Source organism: Rhinoderma darwinii, chromosome 9 (genome assembly GCF_050947455.1).
Source record: "Rhinoderma darwinii isolate aRhiDar2 chromosome 9, aRhiDar2.hap1, whole genome shotgun sequence".
Lineage (NCBI taxonomy): Eukaryota > Metazoa > Chordata > Amphibia > Anura > Rhinodermatidae > Rhinoderma > Rhinoderma darwinii.
The window spans coordinates 107,966,421-107,975,031 of NC_134695.1; the positions used below are offsets into that span (position 1 = coordinate 107,966,421).

The following is an 8,611-nucleotide window of genomic DNA, read 5'->3' on the forward strand; positions in this document are numbered from 1 at the left end:
TGTGTGCATATACCCTATTACTGCCTGTCCGTTTAAAACGGACAGGCATCTGCTAGGTCATGCCGGCGGCATAATCTAGCAGGCATTCGCTCCAGGCAGACCTGGGGGCCTTTATTAGACCCTCGGCTGCCATAGAAGACACAGACACTCGGCGATTTTATCGCCGGGTGTCGGTGGGAGAGAGAGGGAGCTCCCTCCCCCTCTCCAAAACCATTCAGATGCGGTGCACGCTATTGTGCACCGCATCTGAAGGGTTAAACGGGTGAGATCGATACTAATATCGATCTCACCCGGCAGAGCAGGGACGCCCCCAGTCCTAAGCTGCCTCTGGCAGCTGAGAGCAGGGAGATTTAACGGCTCCCTGCTCTGTTTACTTTATTCTACAGCAGCGCCGTAGAATGGCGGCGCTGTAGAATAAAGCCCATTAATGACCGCCGTGAAAAGGCTTATCGGCGGTCATTAAGGGGTTAATACATTGGTTTATATAGGCTTAGTCTGACAATTGATTTGTTTTTCATTACAGTACAAATTTATAATTAGTGTTATAGTATAGATGTTCTATCAATTTCACATATTTTCCAGGTATCTATTATAAAACTACTGTTGCCTTGACTATAAAGACGCCACTTTTTTAGCCGTCCTGGCGTTTTACTTGAATGAATTCTTGATTTTTTTATTCAGAATAGTCTGACTAAATTATTGAATGTCATTTTCGTTTTTAATTGATTGAACAATATTTGGTTCATTTATAATATTTATAGCGTTTTTCATATCATTCGCCCGTTTTGCCGGTTTTTTTCTATCTGATTGTTAACCAGATTTTTTTCTTTACTAAAGAATAAATAGTGGATCCATTATTATTTCTACTCCCGATTTTACCCTTATGGGTTATTTTAAATTACTATATCAGTACGATTTGACCGCATGAGTTTAGCGATGTTGTGTTTTTAAAACGGCTCACACTTCAAACACCAACTGAAATGGATCGTTTAGTAGTATCTTTTGTTTTTCGATACAATTGTCCCATATTTTAAATTTATTTTAAATTCATTTATCACATATGCCTTTTTATCAAATTCACATACATTGTATTAATCAAATTTGGTTGTTTTTTTAGCGGAATTTCGTCCGTTTCTCTTTGTAGGAGTTCCCCGTGTCCCCTCCCTGTTTCCTCTTTGTGATTGGTTGATATTTTATTATCTACTTGTATATATATGTGATGTTTCTTTTGTATGTTCATGGCCTGATGAAGACGCATGTTCTGCGTCGAAACGCGTAGCCTATCAATAACCTACTCAAAATAAAAACTTAGTTTGGTATAGCAGCGCCTCATATTGGTCCTTCTTTTTTCCAATCTCTCACCTTATCATTAACGGTGAATCTCCGTTCACCGGCTTTTGGACCTTGGCAGCAGCTACACCTCGCATCTGGCTGTACACACCCTGGGTGTGTCTTCTCCACACGTATCCTCTCAGCGTCGTGCCTGCTGGAGATCGTTCTATACTGTTCAACAGCGTTGTGCCTGGTCAGCATAACCCGTCCAGGTGAGTGCATATTGCCTTACCATTGTTGTTTCCTATGACCAGGGCCGATTCTAGCTTTTCTGCTGCCTGAGGCGAAAATGGAAATGGCGCCACCCCCCCCCCCCCCCTCCACACAAAAAAAATAAATAAAAATAAATTGTAAGTAAGAAACAACTTGTAAAACGAAACAAAAAAATTAAAGCTGTGTGAACAAAAAAATACATTAGGGCCTGTTCACATCACCGTTCGCTTCCGTTCCGAGGTTCTGTCGGGTGAACCACGCAACGGAAAGTGAAAGTGACAGCACAGCTTCCGTTTCAGGTTTCCGGTTTTCCGACGGAATCAATAGCGGAGTCGACTACGGAACGGAACGGTGATGTGAACAGGCCCTTATTGAACATCATTGTTATAAACTGCAAGGTCTCATAATGCTACAGGCAATTGTGTAGTAAATATCCCTATATTGCCCCAGCTATAAATACTAGTAAAATGACCAGGGCAACGTGTATCCAAAATTCAAACACAAAAATGAAAGAACAATGTCAGTGTTCAAACTTGTGTCAGGGCTCCTTTAATGGCTCTTTACAGTCAGTATAGTAACACATGCGGCACTTTACAGTCAGTATAGTAACACATGCTGCACTTTACAGTCAGTATAGTAACACATGCGGCACTTTACAGTCAGTATAGTAACACATGCGGCACTTTACAGTCAGTATAGTAACACATGCGGCACTTTACAGTCAGTATAGTAACGCACGCTGCACTTTACAGTCAGTATAGTAACACATGCGGCACTTTACAGTCAGTATAGTAACGCACGCTGCACTTTACAGTCAGTATAGTAACGCATGCGGCACTTTACAGTCAGTATAGTAACACATGCGGCACTTTACAGTCAGTATAGTAACACATGCTGCACTTTACAGTCAGTATAGTAACGCACGCTGCACTTTACAGTCAGTATAGTAACACATGCGGCACTTTACAGTCAGTATAGTAACACATACGGCACTTTACAGTCAGTATAGTAACACATGCGGCACTTTACAGTCAGTATAGTAACACATGCAGCACTTTACAGTCAGTATAGTAACGCACGCTGCACTTTACAGTCAGTATAGTAACACATGCAGCACTTTACAGTCAGTATAGTAACACATGCGGCACTTTACAGTCAGTATAGTAACACATGCAGCACTTTACAGTCAGTATAGTAACGCACGCTGCACTTTACAGTCAGTATAGTAACACATGCGGCACTTTACAGTCAGTATAGTAACGCATGCTGCTCTTTACAGTCAGTATAGTAACGCATGCTGCTCTTTACAGTCAGTATAGTAACGCAAGCTGCACTTTACAGTCAGTATAGTAACGCATGCGGCACTTTACAGTCAGTATAGTAACACATGCGGCACTTTACAGTCAGTATAGTAACGCATGCTGCACTTTACAGTCAGTATAGTAACACATGCTGCACTTTACAGTCAGTATAGTAACGCACGCTGCACTTTACAGTTAGTATAGTAACACACTGCACTTTACAGTCAGTATAGTAACACATGCAGCACTTTACAGTCAGTATAGTAACGCAAGCTGCACTTTACAGTCAGTATAGTAACACACGCTGCACTTTACAGTCAGTATAGTAACACATGCGGCACTTTACAGTCAGTATAGTAACACACGCTGCACTTTACAGTCAGTATAGTAACACACGCTGCACTTTACAGTCAGTATAGTAACACATGCTGCACTTTACAGTCAGTATAGTAACGCACGCTGCACTTTGCAGTCAGTATAGTAACGCACGCTGCACTTTACAGTCAGTATAGTAACGCAAGCTGCACTTTACAGTCAGTATAGTAACACACGCTGCACTTTACAGTCAGTATAGTAACACATGCGGCACTTTACAGTCAGTATAGTAACACACGCTGCACTTTACAGTCAGTATAGTAACACACGCTGCACTTTACAGTCAGTATAGTAACACATGCTGCACTTTACAGTCAGTATAGTAACGCACGCTGCACTTTGCAGTCAGTATAGTAACGCACGCTGCACTTTACAGTCAGTATAGTAACACACGCTGCACTTTACAGTCAGTATAGTAACACATGCGGCACTTTACAGTCAGTATAGTAACACATGCTGCACTTTACAGTCAGTATAGTAACACATGCGGCACTTTACAGTCAGTATAGTAACGCACGCTGCACTTTACAGTCAGTATAGTAACACACGCTGCACTTTACAGTCAGTATAGTAACGCACGCTGCACTTTACAGTCAGTATAGTAACACATGCAGCACTTTACAGTCAGTATAGTAACACACGCTGCACTTTACAGTCAGTATAGTAACACATGCGGCACTTTACAGTCAGTATAGTAACACACGCTGCACTTTACAGTCAGTATAGTAACACATGCTGCTCTTTACAGTCAGTATAGTAACGCATGCTGCACTTTACAGTCAGTATAGTAACGCACACTGCTCTTTACAGTCAGTATAGTAACACATGCGGCACTTTACAGTCAGTATAGTAACACATGCGGCACTTTACAGTCAGTATAGTAACGCACGCTGCACTTTACAGTCAGTATAGTAACACATGCTGCACTTTACAGTCAGTATAGTAACGCCTGCTGCACTTTACAGTCAGTATAGTAACACATGCGGCACTTTACAGTCAGTATAGTAACACATGCTGCACTTTACAGTCAGTATAGTAACACATGCTGCTCTTTACAGTCAGTATAGTAACGCCTGCTGCACTTTACAGTCAGTATAGTAACACATGCGGCACTTTACAGTCAGTATAGTAACACATGCTGCACTTTACAGTCAGTATAGTAACGCACGCTGCACTTTACAGTCAGTATAGTAACACACGCTGCACTTTACAGTCAGTATAGTAACGCACGCTGCACTTTACAGTCAGTATAGTAACACATGCTGCTCTTTACAGTCAGTATAGTAACACACGCTGCACTTTACAGTCAGTATAGTAACACATGCGGCACTTTACAGTCAGTATAGTAACACACGCTGCACTTTACAGTCAGTATAGTAACACATGCTGCTCTTTACAGTCAGTATAGTAACGCATGCTGCACTTTACAGTCAGTATAGTAACGCACACTGCTCTTTACAGTCAGTATAGTAACACATGCGGCACTTTACAGTCAGTATAGTAACACATGCAGCACTTTACAGTCAGTATAGTAACGCACGCTGCACTTTACAGTCAGTATAGTAACACATGCTGCTCTTTACAGTCAGTATAGTAACGCACGCTGCACTTTACAGTCAGTATAGTAACACATGCTGCACTTTACAGTCAGTATAGTAACGCCTGCTGCACTTTACAGTCAGTATAGTAACACATGCGGCACTTTACAGTCAGTATAGTAACACATGCTGCACTTTACAGTCAGTATAGTAACACATGCTGCTCTTTACAGTCAGTATAGTAACGCCTGCTGCACTTTACAGTCAGTACAGTAACACATGCGGCACTTTACAGTCAGTATAGTAACACATGCTGCACTTTACAGTCAGTATAGTAACGCATGCTGCACTTTACAGTCAGTATAGTAACACGCTGCTCTTTACAGTCAGTATAGTAACACATGCGGCACTTTACAGTCAGTATAGTAACACATGCTGCACTTTACAGTCAGTATAGTAACACATGCTGCTCTTTACAGTCAGTATAGTAACGCATGCTGCACTTTACAGTCAGTATAGTAACACACGCTGCTCTTTACAGTCAGTATAGTAACACATGCGGCACTTTACAGTCAGTATAGTAACGCATGCTGCACTTTACAGTCAGTATAGTAACACATGCGGCACTTTACAGTCAGTATAGTAACGCACGCTGCACTTTACAGTCAGTATAGTAACACATGCGGCACTTTACAGTCAGTATAGTAACACATGCGGCACTTTACAGTCAGTATAGTAACACATGCTGCACTTTACAGTCAGTATAGTAACGCACACTGCACTTTACAGTCAGTATAGTAACGCACGCTGCACTTTACAGTCAGTATAGTAACGCATGCAGCACTTTACAGTCAGTATAGTAACACATGCGGCACTTTACAGTCAGTATAGTAACACATGCGGCACTTTACAGTCAGTATAGTAACACATGCGGCACTTTACAGTCAGTATAGTAACACACGCTGCACTTTACAGTCAGTATAGTAACACACACTGCACTTTACAGTCAGTATAGTAACGCATGCAGCACTTTACAGTCAGTATAGTAACACACACTGCACTTTACAGTCAGTATAGTAACGCACGCTGCTCTATACAGTCAGTATAGTAACACATGCGGCACTTTACAGTCAGTATAGTAACGCATGCTGCACTTTACAGTCAGTATAGTAACACATGCGGCACTTTAGTCAGTATAGTAACACATGCGGCACTTTACAGTCAGTATAGTAACGCACGCTGCACTTTACAGTCAGTATAGTAACACACGCTGCACTTTACAGTCAGTATAGTAACACACGCTGCACTTTACAGTCAGTATAGTAACACACGCTGCACTTTACAGTCAGTATAGTAACACATGCGGCACTTTACAGTCAGTATAGTAACACATGCGGCACTTTACAGTCAGTATAGTAACACATGCGGCACTTTACAGTCAGTATAGTAACACATGCGGCACTTTACAGTCAGTATAGTAACGCCTGCTGCACTTTACAGTCAGTATAGTAACACACGCTGCACTTTACAGTCAGTATAGTAACGCCTGCTGCACTTTACAGTCAGTATAGTAACACATGCAGCACTTTACAGTCAGTATAGTAACACATGCGGCACTTTACAGTCAGTATAGTAACGCACGCTGCTCTTTACAGTCAGTATAGTAACACATGCGGCACTTTACAGTCAGTATAGTAACACATGCGGCACTTTACAGTCAGTATAGTAACACATGCAGCACTTTACAGTCAGTATAGTAACACATGCGGCACTTTACAGTCAGTATAGTAACACATGCAGCACTTTACAGTCAGTATAGTAACACATGCGGCACTTTACAGTCAGTATAGTAACGCACGCTGCTCTTTCCAGTCAGTATAGTAACACATGCGGCACTTTACAGTCAGTATAGTAACACATGCGGCACTTTACAGTCAGTATAGTAACGCACGCTGCTCTTTACAGTCAGTATAGTAACACATGCGGCACTTTACAGTCAGTATAGTAACGCACCCTGCACTTTACAGTCAGTATAGTAACACATGCAGCACTTTACAGTCAGTATAGTAACACATGCGGCACTTTACAGTCAGTATAGTAATACATGCGGCACTTTACAGTCAGTATAGTAACACATGCTGCACTTTACAGTCAGTATAGTAACATACGCGGCACTTTACAGTCAGTATAGTAACACATGCTGCACTTGCTTTCTGTCCACGTCTATTGGATCTGTACTACCAATCCGTAATATTTGTAAACCGAAACTGCACAGACCAGACTAGGAATGAATGTGATCATCGAGCCAGTAATATAATCTGAAAACTATTCACTCCATGTTCAGGTCTTAAAGGGGTTGTCCCAAGATTAAATGTTATCCCCTCTCTACAGGATAGGAGATAACATGCTGATCAGTGGGGGTCCCTCGTACCCCTGAGTTAATGACGATGGAGGTCAAGCATACACCCTGCCGCTCCAGTTACTCAGGGGTACAAGGGACCACCGTTCCAGTTATCAGTGGGGGTCCCAGTGGTCAGACCCCCACCGATCAGCATGTTATGTCCTGTCCTGTAGACAGGGGATAACATTTAATCTTGGAACAACCCCTTTAACTGCAAGGGGCAAAAATGTATATTTAGAAAAAAAGGCATATGGAACAGAAGCAAAGCAAAAAATAAACTGCGCACAACCTATAAATAAATATGTACCAGCAGTGTATATACCGCACAGATCCATATATACCAGCAGTGTATATACCGCACAGATCCATATATAGCAGCAGTGTATATACCGCACAGATCCATATATAGCAGCAGTGAATATACCGCACAGATCCATATATAGCAGCAGTGAATATACCGCTCTGATCCATATATAGCAGCAGTGTATATACCGCACATATAAATATGTACTAGCAGTGTATATACCGCACAGATCCATATATAGCAGCAGTGAATATACCGCAGATATAAATATATACCAGCAGTGTATATACCGCACAGATCCATATATAGCAGCAGTGTATATACCGCACAGATCCATATATAGCAGCAGTGAATATACCGCACAGATCCATATATAGCAGCAGTGTATATACCGCACAGATCCATATATAGCAGCAGTGTATATAGCGCTCTGATCCATATATAGCAGCAGTGTATATACCGCTCTGATCCATATATAGCAGCAGTGAATATACCGCACATATAAATATATACCGGCAGTGAATATACCGCACATATAAATATATACCAGCAGTGTATATACCGCACAGATCCATATATAGCAGCAGTGTATATACCGCACAGATCCATATATAGCAGCAGTGTATATACCGCACAGATCCATATATAGCAGCAGTGTATATACCGCACAGATCCATATATAGCAGCAGTGTATATACCGCTCTGATCCATATATAGCAGCAGTGAATATACCGCACATATAAATATATACCAGCAGTGTATATACCGCACAGATCCATATATAGCAGCAGTGTATATACCGCACAGATCCATATATAGCAGCAGTGTATATACCGCTCTGATCCATATATAGCAGCAGTGAATATACCGCACATATAAATATATACCAGCAGTGTATATACCGCACAGATCCATATATACCAGCAGTGTATATACCGCACAGATCCATATATACCAGCAGTGTATATACCGCACAGATCCATATATAGCAGCAGTGAATATACCGCACATATAAATATATACCAGCAGTGAATATACCGCACAGATCCATATATAGCAGCAGTGTATATACCGCTCTGATCCATATATAGCAGCAGTGAATATACCGCACATATAAATATATACCAGCAGTGAATATACCGCACAG

At 41.6% G+C, this 8,611-nt stretch overlaps 1 long non-coding RNA gene across 1 annotated transcript in view; it reads right to left on the reverse strand.

Moving 5' to 3' along the window:
• Positions 1–1,356: 1,356 nt before the first annotated feature.
• Positions 1,357–8,611, reverse strand: part of LOC142660548 (uncharacterized) — a 9,590-nt gene continuing 2,335 nt past the window's right edge. Inside the window, exon 3 of the long non-coding RNA XR_012850519.1 lies at positions 1,357–1,483. This is a non-coding gene — a long non-coding RNA (uncharacterized LOC142660548). The remainder of the gene's footprint in view (positions 1,484–8,611) is intronic.